At 44.9% G+C, this 20,265-nt stretch overlaps 2 long non-coding RNA genes and 1 other non-coding gene across 3 annotated transcripts; all 3 read right to left on the minus strand.

Annotated features, from left to right (window-relative positions):
- Positions 1 to 8,755: 8,755 nt before the first annotated feature.
- LOC121011072 (uncharacterized) lies at positions 8,756 to 14,014 on the minus strand. Its single transcript, XR_005781477.1, has 2 exons — positions 13,432 to 14,014; positions 8,756 to 12,363 (listed from the first exon to the last, which is right to left on the minus strand). It is a non-coding gene; the product is annotated as an uncharacterized LOC121011072 (long non-coding RNA).
- Positions 12,850 to 12,983, minus strand: LOC121011314 (small nucleolar RNA SNORA70). The gene has a single exon (XR_005781566.1). It is a non-coding gene; the product is annotated as a small nucleolar RNA SNORA70 (small nucleolar RNA).
- A 246-nt stretch (positions 14,015 to 14,260) lies between the features above and the next one.
- Positions 14,261 to 20,229, minus strand: LOC121011071 (uncharacterized). The gene is made up of 3 exons (XR_005781476.1): positions 19,854 to 20,229; positions 19,009 to 19,173; positions 14,261 to 14,675 (listed from the first exon to the last, which is right to left on the minus strand). It is a non-coding gene; the product is annotated as an uncharacterized LOC121011071 (long non-coding RNA).
- Between the last annotated feature and the right edge of the window lie 36 nt (positions 20,230 to 20,265).

The raw sequence follows: 20,265 nt of genomic DNA on the forward strand, positions 1-20,265 counted from the left end.
GAGAGCCGGACAATTGCAGAAGCTGCGTCCGGAAGTTGTTACTCAGGGCGCCGCCATGACAGGCTGAGGCCGGAAGGAGAGGTAGGGCGCGGCCATGACAGAGAAAGTCTTGAAAGGGCTAAGGCTGCCCCCGCCGCCCTGCCACGCCGGACTGAGACCGGAAAAGACGAGGCTAGGCGGGCTGGGCCCCACCATGACAACTAAACCGGAACTGGGGAGCCCTTGTCCTAGGCTACCGAGCAATGGCCTGTTTGCGTATCAGGGGCGGAGCCTGGGCACTGCGGAGGCGGGGCCAATTACTGAAACGCAGGCATTCTGGGGGCGAGGCCAGGATCCGCCGAAGGGGCGGGGTTTGTCACGGGGGTGGGGCTTGTTAAGGACCGGGATCCTTGGTTGGTCTCGGCGCGGGGGAGGTCCCTCCCTGGGGGTCCCGGGGGAGGGCAGGTGCTGACAGGCATACAGAACACAGCCACAGCTCACCAGAGCGATCATGAAATAATGATTACACACACATGTTACTACTTTAACATAAATATACGAAAAATTGTTTATTTGACATTACGTATGTTGTGTAATGTTTACTCTCCTGCTACTATTGCTTGAGCAAAACCACAATAGGGCTAATTAACAGCGGCAATTAGTAGTGTTTGGTAGTACTACAAATAGAAAACATTGTTTCTCAAACAATATGTTTGAGAAAAATGTATAACAACGCTTTTATGTTTCTTTCCTCTCACATAAAAATTTATTCGAACTGCTTTTTAAACTCTTTATAGGATATTTATATTTGTAGGTTATATTGTTGCATATTCTTAGGGTAGTAAGACTTTGTAAAAGGAGAACATAATAAATGCAGTAGGACTTCGTTAATATTCTTTTTTTTTAAATTTTTTTTAATTTTTGAGAGAGCGTGAGTGAGCAGGGGAAGGGCAGAGAGAGAGGGAGAGAGGATCCCAAGCAGGTGCTGCGCTGTTAGCTCAGAGCCAGATGCAGGGCTCCACCTCACCAATTGTAAATCATGACCTGAGCCGAAATTTGATGATAAATTGACTGAGCTACCCGGGTGCCCCTTTAGTTAACATTGTATATTTAATGAAAGTAATGATGACGTTTCTTTCTGTCCCATTACGCAGTAGAATATCTTTACTCTTTCAGTTTTCTTTTCCAATAATACTTATCTGAGTGGACTGCAACCCTTAGAACAGCTTTTTGTTTTATATAGTGATAAAACGAATGCAGTCAAAGGTGATATCACTGATTTGCTTCCCTGCTTTTATCAAGCCCACGGATTACTCAGATTCTTGGTGGCATTCTAATGTGATAACATGAAGCTGAATATTGTCTCGACTAAAGCCTTGCAGAATGGATTTTACTTGTTAGGTTTTTGACTTGGATAGTTTCTAGATCTTGAAAATAGCGTGCGTTTGTTTGTTCTGAAGACCCTATTCGTCAATCAGGTCTTTGCATCTATAAATTCATAATACATTGCTATCTGTGTCCAAAATGTTCATTATTTTTGAACACTCTAGAGCACATTGGATGTCATCGTAAGTTAAACCTCCCTTTCTCAGGGACAATGATATTAAGCACATAGGTAATTTGAAATTGTGATATCAAAGCTAGACTCCAAATAGCTACTTTATTCAGAAAGAAACTGAGAATATCCTGTTAAATTTGTTGGTTTAATTTTTTTAATTAAAAAAATGTTTAAATTTTAGAAAAAAAATTTGAGAGAGAGAGAGAGAGAGAGAGAGAGAGAGAGAGACCGTGAGTGGGGGAGGGGCAGAGGGAGAGAGAGAGAGAGAGAGAGAGAGAGAGAGAGAGAGAGAGAAAGAGAAAATCTTAAGCAGGCTCCACGCTCAACACAGAGCCCAACATGGGGCTCTACCCCACAAGCCTGGGATCATGACCTAAGCTGAAGTCAAGAGTCGGAAGCTCAACTGACTAAGCCACCCAGGTGCCCCTTGACTGCCCATTTCTGAATACATTTTGAATTCTGAATCAGTCCTTATTGCAAAAAAGTGAGTCTTTTTTAGGGGCACCTGGGTGGCTCAGTTGGTTAAGCGTCCAACTTCAGCTCAGGTCACGATCTCACAGCTCATGGGTTCCAGCCCCACATCAGGCTCTGTGCTGACAGCTCAGAGCCTGAACCCTGCTTCAGAATTTGTGTCTCCCTCTTTCTCTCTACCCCTCCCCTGCCCACACTCTGTCTTTCTCTCAAAAATGAATAAATGTTTAAAGAAATGAGTGGGGTTTTTTTTGTTTTTGTTTTTCTTTTTGTTTTTGTTTTTGTTTTTTTGCTGTATGAGGTTTTAGGAGCAGTCACTTCATACCTGTCTGGGCTCCTATGTCTTCTTCAAAGATCATCGGAGAGTTTTAGAGAAACAGTACCTAAGTTTCTGCCTTACTAGAATTGTTTTCTCCACTCTAATCTTCAATGCATTTCCAAATTAGAGGACATTTTTCTTTTGTCTATTTTGAAACTGATATTATAACGGTGAACTAAAAAAAAACACCTTTTTTTCAAAGTTTATTTCTTTTATTTTTTTTAATTTTTTTTCCCCAACGTTTATTTATTTTTTTTGGGACAGAGAGAGACAGAGCATGAACGGGGGAGGGGCAGAGAGAGAGGGAGACACAGAATCGGAAACAGGCTCCAGGCTCTGAGCCATCAGCTCTGAGCCATCAGCTCAGAGCCTGACGCGGGGCTCGAACTCCCAGACCGCGAGATCGTGACCTGGCTGAAGTCGGACGCTTAACCGACTGCGCCACCCAGGCGCCCCAATTTTTTTTAAATTTTTTTAACGTTTATTCATTTTTGAGAGACAGAGAGAGACAGAGCATGAGTGGGGAAGGGGCAGAGAGACAGGGCATCACAGAATCTGAAGCAGGCTCCAGGCTCTGAGCTGTCAGCACAGAGCCTGATGCGGGGCTCGAACCCACAAACTGTGAGACCATGACCTGGGCCGAAGTCAGACGCTCAACCAACTGAGCCACCCAGGCGCCCCTATTTCTTTTATTTTGAGAGAGAGAGTGTGTGAGAGAGAGAGGGAGAGAGAGAGAGAGGAGAATCCCAAGCAAGATCCACACTGCCAGCACAGAGCCCAAAGTGGGGCTCGAACCCATGAACTATGAGACCATGATCTGAGCCAAAGTCAAGAGTCAGATGCTTAACTGACTGAGCCACCCACGCGTTTATTAGAGCGGTTTTAGGTTCAAGCAAAATTGAGAGAAGGGTACATGATTTCCTATATATCCTCTGCCACCTCAGATATATAGCATCCTGATTAGCAACATCCCTCACCAGAGTGATACATTGTTACCAATAATCCCAGTGCCTGTAGTTCATCTTTGGGTTCACTCTTGGTCCTGTACATTTTATGGGTTTGGACACATACAGAATGAATGTATCCATCATTACAGTATCATACAGAGTAGTTTTACTGCCCTACAAGTCCACTGTGCTCTGTCTCCTCCTCTCTCCTTCTCTCACCTCCTGGGAACCACTGATCTTTAGTGTCTTCCATAGTTTTACCTTTTCCGTAATATATCATTGGAATCATACAGTGTGTCCCCTTTTCTGATTGGCTTTTTCCGCTTAGTAATATGAATTTATGGTTCCTCCGTATCTTTTTATGGCTTTATATCTCACTTCTTTTTAATGCTGCATAATATTCCATTATCAGTTTGTTTATCCATTCACATACATCTTGGGATTTCCAAGTTTTGAATTATGAGTAAAGCTGCTATAAACATCTCTGTGCAGACTGTTTGCTCATTGATGGCTACATGGTGACTTCTAATTAATTCTCGACTTTATTGAGATGTAATTGACACATATCATTGGGTAAATTTAAGGTGTACAATGTGATGATTTGGTGTATGTATATATTGCAACATGCCTACCACAATACAGTCGACACCCTTTTAACCCTTTACCTCACCATTTTTTAAGTTTATTTATTTTGAGAGAGAGCGAGAATCCCAAGCGGGCTCCGTACTGCCAGCACAGAGCCCAATGTGGGGTCAACTCACAAACCGTGAGATCATGACCCAAGTCAAAGTCGGACACCTAACTGACTAGCCACCCAGGCACCCTTCACCATTTTTTGTTGTTGTTACAGTGAGAACATTAGAGCTCTACTTTCATAGCCACTTTCAAGTATACAATATTGTTAATTATAGTCACCATAATGTATACTAGATACTCAGAATTTACATCTTATAACCGGAAGTTTATATTCTAACCGACATCTCTCCATTTCTCCCACTACTCAGCCCCTGGCAACCACCATTCTCTCGAGTTCCATGTCTTTAGGTTCCACACGTAAGTGAGATCATACAGTATTTGTCTTTATCTGTCTGACTTATTTCACTTAGCATAATGCCCTCAAGGTCCACAGGTCCAACCATGTTTCTACAAAAGGCAGGATTTCCTTCTTTGTGACTAGTATTCTAATACATATATTAGAATATTATATGTTAACATAGTTATATTAATATTATATTATATTAATATATAATATCATATGGGGCGCCTGGGTGGCGCAGTCGGTTAAGCGTCCGACTTCAGCCAGGTCACGATCTCGCGGTCCGTGAGTTCGAGCCCCGCGTCGGGCTCTGGGCTGATGGCTCAGAGCCTGGAGCCTGTTTCCGATTCTGTGTCTCCCTCTCTCTCTGCCCCTCGCCCGTTCATGCTCTGTCTCTCTCTGTCCCAAAAATAAATAAAACGTTGAAAAAAAGATTTAAAAAAATATATATATATAATATCATATATTATATATTATATAACTATAATATAGTTATATTAATAGTTATATGTCAATATAGTTATATTAATATTATATTATATTAATATATAATATTATATATTACATATTATATAACTATAATATAGTTATACTAATATTATATTAATATTAATTGTACTAATATTATATATTAATATAGTTAATATTAATCTATACATATATAGAATATTATATATATATAATCTCACATTTAGCTTTATATATAATATGTTCTTTATCCATTCATATGTTGGTGGACACTTAGGTTGTTTCCATGTCTTGGCTATTATGAATAATGCTGTCATGAACATGGGTGTGTAACTATCTCTTTGAGCTAACGATTTCATTTCCTTCAGACATATGCCCAGAAATGGGATTGCTGGTAGTTCCATTTTCAGTGTTTTTGAGGAGCCTTCATACAATTTTCCATAGTGGCTGTATCAGTTGACATTCCCACCTACAGTGCACAAGCGTTCTACTTTCCCCACGCCCTTGCCAACATTTGTTATCACATGTCTTTATTATGATAGTTACATTAACAGGTGTGAGGTGATATATCAGATCGGTTTCAATTTGCATTTCCCTGATGATTAGTGATGTTGAGCATCAATTGGCCATCTCTATTTCTTCTTTGGGAAAATGTCCATTCAAGTCCTCTGCCCGTTTTTAAATTTATATATGTTGGATATTAACCCCTTGCCATATAGATGATTTGCAAATGTTTTCTCCCGTTCCATGGGTTGCCTCTTCATTTTGTCATCACTTTTGCTGTGCAGAGCATTTTGGTTTGATATAGTCCCCCTTGTTCATTTTTGCTTTTGGTGATTGTGCTTTCGGTGGCATATCCAAAAAATTATGGCTGAGACCAAAGTGGAGGAAATTATTCCCTAGGTGTTCTTTTGGAATCTTTATGGTTTTGGGTCTTGTTAAGTCCATAATCCATTTTGAGTTAATTTTTGTGAGTGGTGTAAGATAGAGGTCCAATTTCATTCTTTTCCCTGTGGATAGCCAGTTGTCCCAGCACCATTTACTGAAGAAACTATCCTTTCCCTCTTGATTATTCTTGGCTGCCTTGACAAACATTAGCTTACTGTATATGCGGGGATTTATTTCTGGGCTCTTGTTTCTGATCCATTGGTCTATGTGCCTGTTTTTATGGTAGTTACTATACCATTTTGATTACTGTCACTTTGTAGTATAGTTTTAGATCAGGAAGCATGATGCCTCTGCTTAGTCCTTTTTTAGGATTGCTTTGGCTATCTAGGGACTTTTGTAGTTCCACACAAATTTTAAGATTTTTTTTTCTATTTCTGTGAAAAATGGCATTGGAATTTTGATAGATATTGCATCAAATCCCTACATGGCTTTGTGTAGTATAGACATTTTAACATTAAGTTTTCTGATCCATGAACATGGGCTCTATTTCCATTTATTTGTGACTTTATTTTTTTATTTTTTTAATTTTTTTTCAACGTTTTTATTTTTATTTTTGGGACAGAGAGAGACAGAGCATGAACGGGGGAGGGGCAGAGAGAGAGGGAGACACAGAATCGGAAACAGGCTCCAGGCTCTGAGCCATCAGCCCAGAGCCCGACGCGGGGCTCGAACTCATGGACCGTGAGATCGTGACCTGGCTGAAGTCGGACGCTTAACCGACTGCGCCACCCAGGCGCCCCAAGTGACTTTAATTTCTTTCATCAAAATCTAATTTTGATATGTTGGATATTAACCAATATCTAAAGCTCTAGGCAGAGCTTTTACTTCTTTAGTTACATTCATATCTAGGCACTTTGGTATCTTTGATGCTGTTGTAAATGGGATTATTGTCTTTTTCAGCTAGTTCACTGTTGGTGTGTAGAAATGCAACTGAATTTAGCATGTTCATTTTGTATTTTAAAACTTTCTGGGTGGCTTAGTCGGTTAAGCGTCTGACTCTTGGTTTTGGCTCAGGTCATGATCTCACGATTGGTGAGTTGGAGCCCCACACTGGGGTGTGCTGGCAGCACAGAGCCTGCTTGGGATTCTCTCTCTCTGTCTGTCCCTCCCTGCTTGCATGCACTGTCTTTCAAAATAAACATTTTTTTAAAGTCTTAAGCAAACGTAAGTTGGGATGACATTATCTATCTTTCCAGCCTGATACAGGAAATCTTTCTTTCTGGTTATTTTAAGAATAGCAATTAAAAAAAAAAAAACTTTACATCTCTCTCTCCATCTGCCGCTTGGCTGCTCATGCTCTCTCTCAAAAATAAATATTAAAAAAAAAAAACTTTTCTGAATGTTTCAGTTCTAAAAGTTTTTTTTATAGTCTTTAGGATTTTCTATATACAAGATCATATTATCAACAGATGATTTTACTTCTTCCTTTCTGATTTGGCTGTCTTTTGTTTCTTTTTCTGGCTTAGCTGGGCGGGACTTCCAGAATTATGTTGAAAAGGAGTGGTGAGAGTGCACTCTTGTCTTGTTCCTGGTTTTATTTTTTAAATTTATGCTTATTTTTGAGAGAGAGGCAGAGAGAGAGGGAGACAGAGGATCCAAAGTGGGCTCCGTGCTGACAGCACAGAGCCCAATGCAGGGCTTGAACTCATGAACTGTGAGATCATGACCTGAGCCAACTGAGCCCAGGTGCCCCTCATTCCTGCTTTTAATAACCTTTCACTAATGAGTATGATGTTGGCAGTATGTTTCTCATATACAGCCTCTATTATGTTGAGGTGTATTCCTTCTATACCCAACTTGAATGTTTTCTATCATGAAAAAATGTTTTATCAAATGCTTTTTCTGCATCTGTTGAGATAATCACACAATTTTTGTCTTTCATCCTTTTAATGTGCTATATCATATTTATTGATTTGTGTGTTGAATCATCTTTGCATCCCAGGGAAAAATCCCATTTGGTTATGGCATATGATCCTTTAATGTCCTGTTGAATTTGGTTTGCTAATATACGGAGAAATGTTGCATCTATATTCATCAGGGATATTGGCCTGTGTGCACATATATACTGGATGGGCGGTAAAATACTCCAGGCATTTCTTAGTTTAATTTACACATTTATTTCTTAAGTTAATACACAGTACCGTGTCACATTTGATAGATTCCATGCTTCTGTGTTCTGGTACTTAGCACAATGCCTGGCCCATTGGGAGGATCAGTTAATATTTACTGACAAACACCCATAAAGGTTAACAATATTGATTCATTCTACCTAACTGAAGTTCCTTGAGTCATAGATTTTTAAATAGTTTTCAGTGAACATATTAAATTAATAACTTGTTCACGTCAATATTTTCAATGATTCCTCTGCGCTCTGTCTTTCAAATAATATTTTATTTTACATTTTTGAAAAGTTAATTTATTTTGAGAGCCTGAGGGGGGGGGGCGCAGAGAGAGAGAGGGAGAGGGAAAATCCCAAGCAAGCTCCTGGGGGTCAGTGCAGGGCCCAAAGCAGGGCTTGATCCCATGAACTGAGAGATCATGGCCTAAGCCAAAGTCAGATGCTTAACTGACTGAGCCACCCAGGCTCCCCTCAACATTTACATTTAAGGATACTGCAATGGACATAGCAAGTTCTCTGGCTTATGGAAGGGAGAAATCTACTCCAGACTCTGGGCAAAATTTGTAACTAAGAAATAAAAATATGATGAAAGCCAACTTCCCTTCAGCGTTGTAGAAGTTAATAACAGGGGAGCCTGGGTGGCTCAGTCAGTTAAGCAGCTTGAACTCGGCTCAGGTCATGATCTCAGGGTTCATGAGATCGAGCTTCCCGCGTCAGTTCTGTACTCATGGCATAGAGACTGTTTGGGATTCTCTCTCTGCCCCTCTTCTGCTTGGGTGTGTACTCTTCCTCTCTTAGAAAAGAAGTCAATAATGTACCTTGTTGTGTCTTATGCAACAGAATATTTCCCTACTGTGTTAAGAAAAAAAAAAAAACAACAACAACAAACAAACCCAGAGCGGGACAGTAGTAGTTAAAGCAGTAAAAGCAAGTTTTATTCAGGAATTACCGCAATAGGGGGAAAAAGAGGCCTCAGTATAGAACTGGGACCCATCCCCAGTAGAGCACAAAGTGGGGGTTTATAGCCAAGGAGCAGGGTTGGGGTCAGTAGATGGAAAACTACTAAGGAAACCTCAGGGATGGCAGGATTCTAGTTAAACAGATCTAACAGGATTCTTGCTGTGGGCAGGCCAGGGTGGTCAGATGCCATACAAAGGAAAACCCAGTCACTTCCGCTTACATTTATTAAAGGATGCGATAAAGGATACACGATCAGTTAGATGAAGAGATACATGGAGTGAGGTCTGGGAGGGTCCCGAGCACAGGAACTTCTGTCCCCATGGAGTTGGGGTACCTCACGCTCCCAGTGTGGATGTGTTCACCCATATGGAAACTCTCTGAACCCCATACTGTTGGGATTTTTGTGGAGGCTTCCTCACGTAGGCATGACAGATCATTAACTCCACTTCCAGCCCCTTTCCCCTTTCTGGAGGATTGGGGAGGGGGTATGGAGCTGAAAATTCCAAGCTTCTAATCATGGCTTGGCCTTTTGCTAACAGTCAGAAAGACTCCCCTCCAGGAGTCATCCAGGAGCCCATCCAGAGTTGCCTCATTAGAACAAGACATTCCTACCACCCAGGATATTCCAAGGAATTTAGGAGCCCTGAATCAGGAACTGGGGTTAAAGACCAAATATTAGAAAACGAGATGCTCCTAGTGTCTTAACACTTAGGAAATTAGAAGGCTTTCAGGAGCCTGTGCCAAGAACCAGGGACAGAGACCAATATATATTTTCTATTATTTCACAGACACCAAAGGTGGGGTGTCTGTGTGAAGAATGTTATGAGATATTGAGGGTGGGGAGTTCTCTTTAAACTGACTTGGCAAGGTTCTTGCTACAGCTGGGTGATGCAGGCCAGACAAGGGCAGGCTGCAAGGTCCAGACCTAGAGGAGAACGACTCAAGTTTAGTCAGGGAGAGTCTTTGTCATTGGCTATTGTGAAGCCAGTTAAATTGTGGTATCATTTTGAGACCGATCATCCAGAGTTTAAAGAAAAAGGAATTGAATTATTCTAAGTATAGATATCATGGCTTTCTTTAAACATCAAAAATTATTACAGATTCCCAAACTAGACATGAAAAGGCTACTGAAGCATCCTTCAGGTTTTAATTTCTAGTAAGGTATGTATCAATCACTATAAGACACGTAAACAAAAAAGCCTCTGGGGGCATCCCTCCCCCGCGCTTTTAAGAGTAAAGGGTTCCTGAGAACCAAGTGGGAAAACCACTGTGAATTATCCCCAGTCTTACAGGTGCATTTCTTGCACTGATCTCAAGAAGAGCCATCGAGAGAAAATCCTAAGCACCTCTCTGTATTAGCCCTTGGCCAGGCCTACATGTTTTGGTTTTTTTTAGGCCAGGAAGCTCGTGTCTGGGGACCTGAGGGACTTTTGGCCACAGTTTTGCTTTTTCCCACTCTTTTCTCATTTTTTTCTTTTCTTTCCCATCTTTATTTAGTTTGTTAGTACTGTTAGGGGGCACTTTTAGTTAGCATTCCTAGCAGTGAGTCACTGAGCTGCGGGGCCTTGTGGCCATCCCGTGACTGGGAGAGCCACAGTAACCACCACCGGCTCCTCAGGACCGTCGGCCAGGGCAGCTTTGCCCAGGTGGGGTTGGTCTGGCACAGCCCGAGTGGGACAGAGGCGTCCATGAAGGTCATTAACAAGAGTCAGCAGGGCTCCTCCAGCCCCCAGAAACTATTCCTTGAAGTCCAGAGCACGAAGGCCCTGAATCACAACCCCCAAGTCGTGAAACTACTTGAGGACGCTGGCACCACGGAAGCAGGCGACCCGGTCACGGAGTCCACTAGCGAAGGACAGGTGTTTGAATGCGCCATGCCTGCATGAGAAAGGGGGAGCCCCGAGGCAGATTCTGCCAGATAGCGTCCACTGTGTAGTACCACCACCAGGAAGGTGTCATCCACAGGGACCTAAAGCCAGAGAGCCTGCTTTTGGAATCTGACCCGAACATCAAGGTCGCATACTCTGGATTCAGCAACGAGTTCACCGCCGGCCATAAGCGGACTCCCTTCTGTGGTAGTCCCCCTTACACCAAGAGTACAACAGTCTCGTAGGAGATGGGTGGAGCCTGGAGCCATCCTCTATACAATGACTGTCCAGTGACCAGCAGGTCCCTGCCTTGGCAGAACTTCAGGGAGCTGTGGGAGTGGGTGCTGAGCAGGATATGCCACGTTCCCCTTTCCACGTCTGTGGAGCGTGGGAGACCTACTAGAGAGATTCCTGCCCCTCAGTCCCAGTGAGAGAAGCACTTTAGAGGAAACCATGAAGGACCCATGGATGACCATGGCCCGTGAAGCAGAACTACTAAAGCCTTACAGTGAGCCACTCCCTGACTACAAGGATCCCCGGCAGAACTGAGGTGACATTATCTGTGGGCTATGAGTGGGACCAGATCCGGGACCTGCTGATGGGCCAGAATTAAGAGGAAGTGATGGCCAACTACCTGATCCTAGGCTGTAAGAGCCCCAAGGTGGAGGGTGGACCATTGCTGCGAAGCCTCTGCCTTCAGCTGATCCAGCCGATAGTTGCTGTCCTTCCCGCTCCCACAGGCTTCAGCCCAGGGTCTCTGCCAACCCGGAGGAGCCTGGTTTCGGTGGGCCTGCCCACCTCTGCTGTGTTCTGTAACTCAGAAAGTCAGCGGACTGGGGAGCACCGGGAGTCAGTGGAAGGCCAGCAGCCCATCCAAAGTGCCTGCCAGTCCCCCACCAAGACACAAGGACCATCCCTTTCCCCAGCACAGTCCCTAGTGTGACCCTGGGGCCTCCCCTCCACCCACAGCATCAGCAGCAGTGGTGATGCCCCACACGGAACCAGCTGCCCCCAGGGTTTGTCCTACAACTGGCAACTCCCTCCATGCTGGGTGGCCCGGTGATAGGACCCCAGCCTCTCCCTCTGGCAACCTCCAAGGCTGACTGGGCTGCTGGGAGCTTCTTCAACTTCTTACTCAGGCAGATACCGTGTTTCAGGCTACCTGGAAAGAACCGATGTGGCCCTTAAACCACAATGAAGCCAATGAAAGCTCACATGGTGGATAGCCAAAGAAGGGACAAAACCAAAGACTGTTTTTATATGGGCAGCAAGTAAGATCCTGAGCTCCACAGAGCCCAGCAGCAGGTGTGGGAGGTGGGCCAGGGCTGACACCGACAGCCGTGGAGATGGGAGTGGTGCAAGGAGCTTACGGCTTGTATGTGGGGACACCGAGGACCACAGGCAGGGAAGGATGGCAGGTGCAGACTGCCAAGGTGGCCTGCATGGGATTCAAATCAAGGGAGTACCTGTGCTTCCACAGCATTCAAAAGCACTGAATCAAAAAATAATGGTGAGCTTAAAGGATGGCTGGGTGCCACCAGGGAGATGAGGAGAGGCTCGTCCTGGCTTCGGGCAGGTCCCCTGTCCCAACCTGGGTGAATCTTCAGAGACTGGACTGTCGTCCTGGGGTACTTCTTCCCTCCTACTCTTTTCTCTCGTCTTCTGTGTTTATCAGGGACGGGAGATGCTTCTGTAGAAATAAACACAATAAAAAAACCACATTTAATGGGAAGGGATTTAACATCTATTTTCTTTAAGACGGGAAGTAGGACTTATTGGTGGGCATGAAGAGAGAAGGGGCAGTGCCGAGGTTCTCATGAGCACAGAGCCCTCCATTTGTCCAAGGGACCATGATAAGGGATATATTTGACCCCACAGCCATCTGGGGTGAGCAGCTTTTCAGCCACCATGTCTTCAAATTTATCCGCGTTAAAGTCCCACTTCTTGGAAATGTGGATTTTCGGGCAGCCAGGGAACTTGAACTTGGCCCTACATAGGGCCTCAATCACATGCTCCTTATTCTGCAGCTTGGTGTGAATGGACATGATCACTTGGCCAATGTGGACCCTGGCCACTGTGCCCTGGGGCTTTCCAAATACATCCCACATACCTGGGTGGAGCTTAGACTGGAGCCTAGACTGTGGCATGAGGCCACACCTCAATGTCCACTGGAAAGGGCTGTCTCCAAGGTCCCTTAGGGCAACCTGTACAATCAACAGGCTGCATACACTACCAAGGAGGCTACTGTTTGCAGCCATTGCACACTGGGCTCCCATGGGGAAAGAGCACAGTCGGCTTAATTGGCTGCATTGACATCTATTTTCTGAGTTGCTTTTAAATTTTGTTTAATGTTTATTTTTGAGAGAGAGTGAACGAGAGAGCGAGCGAGCGAGGGAGGGGCAGAGAGCGAGGGAGACACAGAATCCAAAGCAGGCTCCAGGCTCTGAGCTGTCAGCACAGGGCCCGATGCAGCGTTCGAACCCATGAACCATGAGATCATGACTTGAGCCGAAGTCAGATCCTTAACCGACTGAGCCACCCAGGCGCCCCTGAGGTGCTCTTAATGCTGGATTGTGGGAGGTGATTATTGACACGACTGGTTCTCATTCATGTTTGTCTCAGAAAACACTGGATTGTCACTTCCTTCAGCAGGTTTGATAATAGTAATATTAACACCAACAAATACCAGTAGCATTTACTAGTGGCCCCAGACCTTCTACACCCTTTCAATGCCTTTTAGGTAAAAGTGCCCATTTACCAGACTAGGAAATGAATGTTGAATGGAGTTAAGCAGTTTGTACAATCGCAGAGCTGGTGTCCGGAGCACGTGCTTTGAATCTTGGGTCTACAGCCTCCCTTGGCTCAGGCCTGGGGCTTCTGCAGTCCTGCTTTTGACATCCTGTTGAGGTTGTTACACCGAGTCTCTTGATTAATGGACAATTCAGTAATACACAAGACGACACCAAACACTTGTGCGGTAATCTTCGGAGCTTCTTGTGAATTCACTTGTTTGCGGGCCCCTAAGTCCTCTGCATACGCAGGACATGGTCCTGAGTACAAATTCTACCTCAAAAATATGAAAGAAAAATGAAGTTGTCCAGAGTGCTGGCAACACTGAGGTTGTATGGAGCCCTGTTCAGCCCGAGGGACAGTGCCTTGTAGGCCGGTTAGCACACAGGTGGGCCCCCTGGTGTGGGAGCCTGATCCAGATCTAAACGCATCTACGGTGGTGCCCAGCAGGGTGGCCTTCCCGCTCTTCTCCCGCCTCCCGTCAAAATCTTACTAGCTAGAGAACAAATGTAGACTGATGTCTTGCGGATGAACTCCTGTATATTTAAAATTCACTTACTGGGGTGCCTGGGTGGCTCAGTCAGTTAAGCGTCTGACTTCGGCTCAGGTCATGATCTCGCGGTTCGTGAGTTCAAGCCCCGCGTCGGGCTCTGTACTGACAGCTCAGAACCTGGAGCCTGTTTCAGATTCTGTGTCTCCCTCTCTCTCTCTGACCCTCCCCCGTTCATGCTCTGTCTCTCTCTGTCTCAAAAATAAATAAACGTTAAAAAAAATTTTTTTTTTATTTAAAAAAATAAAAAAATAAAAAAATAAAATAAAATTCACTTACTGGACTCAAGAGCCCTTTTCCCTATCCCAGTGCTTTTTATTCATGTACAAATTAACTAGAACTCGCCTGAGTACACCCACTCGCTCCAGAGCTGCTGGGTCACATCTGTGCCCAGGCATCCGCCCCTAGAGGATCTATCTCCTATCCTCCCAGGCATGGGGAAGAGACATCTCATTTAGGGTGAGTGTTGAGTTTTTTCCAGAGGCACACCGCTCGGTGAGGTCACTGAAGAGTTCTGCAAGGGTCCTCGATTGAAAATTTGGTGGCAGTTCTTCTTTGGCAGGTCCCCGGGGTTGAGGTGCAATCCTGTGGCCTCCGCCTTCTTGATGATCATAGTCCTGGCACATAACAGTGCTCCCCAAGTAGTGTTTCTCCTCTTTTGCCTGCAAGGGAGTTACGAAAAAAAGGAATTGCAGGGAAATTTCAGAAGAGACTGCTATGTATAGCCAAGGTGAGGGTCGGGAGTGTTTTGTGGGTGAGGCAGATTTGAAGCTGAGGCCTGACCAGAACTTTTGGGATCCTGAGTCCTCACGTGAGGGCCATCATTTTTTTCTACTGCAGCTGCACGTGCCGGTTTCCAGGCTGCCTGCTGTTGGGAGGGCAGTTTTGAGCTTGTATGTAACACAGATCCGTTAGTGGTGTGGCCTGGAGCCCTGGCTGGAAAGGATCCTGAGGTCAAGGTCAGGCCCAGTAGAACACAGTCCTACTTATTAGGCATCTGTAATAGTTTTAGTTCCTAGTACTGCCTTCACTGTTGCTCCCTTTTGTAATAAGATGATGTTAAAGGACTCTGTGGCAGAGCTTAACATGACCTGGCTACAACAGAAGCTTCTGAGTCAGAGAGCTCTCTTATCACCCTGCATATATCTGGGTATGGTGTATTTACAAGCACATATATTTATAGGCACTGCAGTTGTGCTTGGGATTTGCACCTTGACCCAGGCATTAATTTATTTAAAAGAATATCTTAACATTTTCAAAGAATTGAGCATTTTAATTTTGTTTTTTAATGTGTATTTATTTGAGAACATGTGCATGAGTGGTGGAGGAGCAGAGAGAGAAGGGGGCGGAGAGAGAGAACCCCAAGCAGGCTCCATGCTGTCAGTGGGGAGTCCAATGCAGGGCTCAATCCCATGTACTGTGAGAACATGACCTGAGCCGACACCAAGGGTCAGATGCTCAACCAACTGAGCCACCCAGGAGCTCCAAGCTGAGCATCTTTAAATTCCCTATTTCTGTTACTTCTAATTGTATTGCATTATGGGCCAGAAATATAATGTGTTCAGTATTTGTCCTTTTATATTTACTATATATTTTTTTGTTTTTGAAATATAATCAAGGGGCGCCTGGGTGGTGCAGTCGGTTAAGCGTCCGACTTCAGCCAGGTCACGATCTCGCGGTCTGTGAGTTCGAGCCCCGCGTCGGGCTCTGGGCTGATGGCTCGGAGCCTGGAGCCTGTTTCCGATTCTGTGTCTCCCTCTCTCTCTGCCCCTCCCCCGTTCATGCTCTGTCTCTCTCTGTCCCAAAAATAAATAAACGTTCAAAAAAAAAAAAAATAAAAAAAAATAATAAAATAAAATAAAATATAAACAAAGGTGTTTCCATTTCTTTGACGCTGGCTTGGTTTCTAAACATTCACTTTGTTGAGACATTCTTTTGGGTATATACATACAGATCAGTTATGTTTTCATTGTTTTGTATGCTTTTGTGTTTTTTTAAAACCATTTTGGGCCCTTCATTCTCTCTTCATACATTTCTTTCCAAGCCTCCCATGCTCAATAGATTCTATGATTTACTGTTTCTCAGTTAAGATTGCTTTCGGCTCTAGATACCAGAAAATCTGACACACAGTAGTATGAACAAGCAAGGAGAGGAGATGAGGTCAAAAAGGTAGGCAGGGGTCAGGTTATCTGGTTACCTAAGCTTTTATTTTATTGCAGTGAGAAGCCAGTGAGAGGGTTAAATGGGGATAGGAGGGAGTGGAGGGGGAGTGGGGTGTCTGTGGGGGGTGGGGGTTGGGGTTAACATATATCATGGTTTTCTCTTTTTTTTTTAAGTTTGTTTATTTAATTTTGAGAGAGAGAAAGAGCAAGCTTGCACATGGGCGAGGTGGAGAGGGAGGGAGAGAGAGAATCCCAAGCAGGCTCCATGCTGTCAGCACACAGCTTGATGTGGGTCTCAATTCAACAAACCATGAGATCATGACCTGAACCAAAATCAAGAGTCAGCTGCTTAACCGGCTGAGCCACCCAGGCACCCCTGTTTTTCATGTTTTAAAAAAAAGTTTTTTTTTAATGTTTCTTTATTTCTGAGAGAGAGAGAGAGAGAGAGAGCGAGCAAGCATGAGCAGGGGCGGAACAGAAAGAGGGAGACACAGAATCCAGAGAGAGAGAGAGAAAGAGAGAGAGAGCATGAGCAGGGGCAGAGCAGAGAGAGGGAGACACAGAATCCAAAGCAGGCTCCAGGCTCCGAGCTGTCAGCACAGAGCCTGACGGCGGGCTCAAACTCACGAACCGCGAGATCATGACCTGAGCCAGAGTTGGACGCTTAACTGACTGAGCCACCCAGGCGCCCCTTCATGTGTTTTTATGGAGCACTGTGGATGCTGACTGAAGAATGGACTGCAGGAGAGTATAGAGGGAAACAGGAAGCTAGTTTGGAAGGCAGTGTTTGCAGAAGATCAGTAAGAGAGGACAGTGGCTGACACTGGTTGTAGAAATGGATGCAATGAGAAGAGGCTGCAATCAGGATGCATGTCAAGAGGACTTGTTGGGAGGACTGCATGTGGTGGGGTGGGAAGGGAAAGAGAGTCAATGATGGCTCCTGAGTGCTCCCCTCAGAAAAGAAGACCCAGGCCTAGGGGTTCTCAGCAGATAGATGGTATTCAAAGCTGGGAGCCTCTGTAGGTTTGCTCTGAGAAGAGAGGGCCCACAAGAAAGAGAAGAGGGCTGAGGGTCCTAGAGATCTGAAGGAGGAGGAGGAGGAATAAAAGGAAGATAGAGCAAGATGGGAGCGAATCGGGGGTGGGGGGGGGCTTGAGAATTCAGAAGAAAGAAGTGCTCAATCGTGTTTCAAATGCAGCTATAAGACTGAGAGAACAAAAACTGAATCTTGAATTTAGCAAAAGGGAAAACATTGGTGACACCATGAAAGCAAAATGGTGTGGAGGAAAGCTGGAATGGAATGGGTTCAGGAGAAGAGAGGAGAGGTACTTGAAAGGAGCAGAGGAAAATGGGAAATGGAGAGGACTCTGGGGTCAAAGGAGGTCTGTGTTAATGCACAACATTAGGGCACCTTTGTATGCTGATGTTGGCAAGGGATCATTACTGACACAGGACTGCAGAACTCTGGGGTCATAAGCTGAAAGGACTTCTCAGCGCCAAGTTTACTTGAAGTTATAGCTTTCATCTTTAAAGTCTTTTTTTTTTAACGTTTATTTATTTATTTTGGGACAGAGAGAGACAGAGCTTGAACGGGGGAGGGGCAGAGAGAGAGGGAGACACAGAATCGGAAACAGGCTCCAGGCTCTGAGCCATCAGCCCAGAGCCTGACGCGGGGCTCGAACTCACGGACCGCGAGATCATGACCTGGCTGAAGTCGGCCGCTTAACCGACTGCGCCACCCAGGCGCCCCAAAGTCTTTAAAATCAATGGGCTTTGGGGGCACCTGGGTGGCTTAGTCGGTTAAGCATCTGACCTCAGCTCAGGTCACGATTTCACGGTTCACAGGTTTGAGCCCCACATCGGGCTCTCTGCTTTCAGCACAGAGCACTCTTCAGATCCTCTATCCCCCTCCCCCACTTGCAGGCACTCTCTCTCTCAAAATAAATAAACTTTAAAAAATATATTTAAAAAATAAAATAAATGGGATTTTTGCCATCTAGTTCATAATACAGGCATACCCACAGAATATATCCCCCAATTAATGTTTTCCTGGAAGAATGTTTTCATTTTCAATACATAGCATAGAAGTTATTTCCCTCTCAACATTTTTAGCTGATATGTATATAAAGTTTATATTGAGTCTTTAAAAAAATACATTTTGTTAATTTTTAAATCTTTATTTTTTAGAGAGAGACAGAGTGTGAGCAGGGGAGGGGCAGAGAGAGAGGGAGACGCAGAATCCGAAGCAGCCTCCAGGCCCTGAGCTGTCAGCACAGAACCCGACGCAGGGTTCGAACTCACAAACCGTGAGATCATGACCTGAGCCGAAGTCGGACGTTCAACCGACTGAGCCACCCAGGCGCCCCCCCCCCCACCAAAATACATTTTAAACGGCTTGAGAAAAAGTTCCACGTTGCTTCCAAATACAACCTGCAGGCCAATCACACTTTGGAGTGTTGGCAAGATGTACAACATCTGACGTTATTGGTCTACAAGTAGCCACTGCTAGTGCACACAAAGCACCTGTATGCCAATGACTATTTTTTAAATTTAATTTTTAAGTAAACTCTACTCCCAACGTGGGGCTCTAACTCCTGAGCCCGAGATCGAGGGGCTCTAGCGACTGAGCCAGCCAGATGCCACAAAATTGGTCGGGTTTTTTGATAGGACTTGCTATGCCTTATAATTTTTTCTGTTTAAACTAATGGGAAATAAGTTATCCTTAGGGTCTCTTCTTAGAGAAAGTCTGACATTTCAGGCATAGATTATGAACCATCGCTAATGGCATAGGACTTTCCAGCCTTGTCTTAGTTTTAAGTTTTCAATTACTTACCTTGGAAATGACTTCATTTCTTCCAAATCTTGTAGAATTGATGCTCCAGAAAGTCCTACCATGGATAGTTTGCCGTTTTGCATCCTCCCTGCACAGAATTGGAGCTGTGCATAAATTAGCTGGAGATGTGTGTCATGACCTCGTAATTGGAGCTAACCAGAAAAACTAAATAGAAAAATGACATAAGAAAATTATCACTACAACTCCCAACAGCGACAGATTGTTTTAATTATTCTGTATTCTGAAAGGATATTTAAAAAGGGATATTTAGGGGCCCCTGGGTGGCTCAGTCCGTTAAGCCACTGACTCTTGATTTGGGCTCAGGTCCTGATCTCACGATTCCTGAGATTGAGCAGGAATCTGCAGCTTTGCACTGACAGCATGGAGCCTGCTTAGGATTCTCTCCCCCCATCCCCCCCCCCCCGCCCCTCTTAGGGGCGTGCTCTCAAATAAATATAAAAAAAAAAAAAAAAAGAGGGGTGCTCTGGATTTCAGCTCAGGTCACGATCTCAGGTTTGCGTCTAGTTCTGCGCCGAGTGCCCGGAGCCTGCTTGGGATTCTCTCTCTCTCCGCCCCTCCCTTGCTCATGCTCGCTCTCTTTCAAAATACGTATATAAACTTAAAAAAAAAAAAAAAAAAAGGTATTTATAAGGGGTTCCAAAGAAGCCCCTCCACAAACCTCCCTGACGTTTTGGGAAGGATGAACGGGAGCTTCTGGTCCAGCTGGCCGGTGTGAATTAGGCCAAGAGGTCCGAAATAAAATAATCAGCCACTTGGGACTCCCACCTGGGAGTCAAGGAAGTGGCTTGGGCGTGGTCCCCCAAGGGGATAAGGAGGTCACTGACCTGCGCGCCGGAGGTGCCTATGTGTGTGCAGCAATGGGCGTCTCAACTGTGATGGTTTTTTTCACAGTACTGCACTGGACAGTCCCTCTAAGAGGCCTGACAAGGCATTGGGAGTTCAACCAGCCGGGGGTCCAGGAGGCGTTCTGCAGGCAACCACACGACCAGCGGTCCATAAGGACGATTATGGGAACCCGGAGAGGCAGAGGTGATGACAGGAAAGGTGGCTTCGAAAAGACAAGTTCCGGGTTTCCAGGTACCGGTATTTCTATTTTAACCGATGAGTTTCCGTTTCAAATACCGGCTTAGGAGCTTCCGCATGTGTTCTAAACCGCCTCCCCAACCGCCAGGCCTGAGCTAGCCGCTAGTCCCACCCCTACCGGCGGCACTGCGCAAGTCTGAGGGGCGTGGCGAG

Source organism: Herpailurus yagouaroundi, unplaced genomic scaffold (assembly GCF_014898765.1).
Source record: "Herpailurus yagouaroundi ecotype Mexico unplaced genomic scaffold, PumYag 193, whole genome shotgun sequence".
In the NCBI taxonomy this organism is placed as follows: Eukaryota; Metazoa; Chordata; class Mammalia; order Carnivora; family Felidae; genus Herpailurus; species Herpailurus yagouaroundi.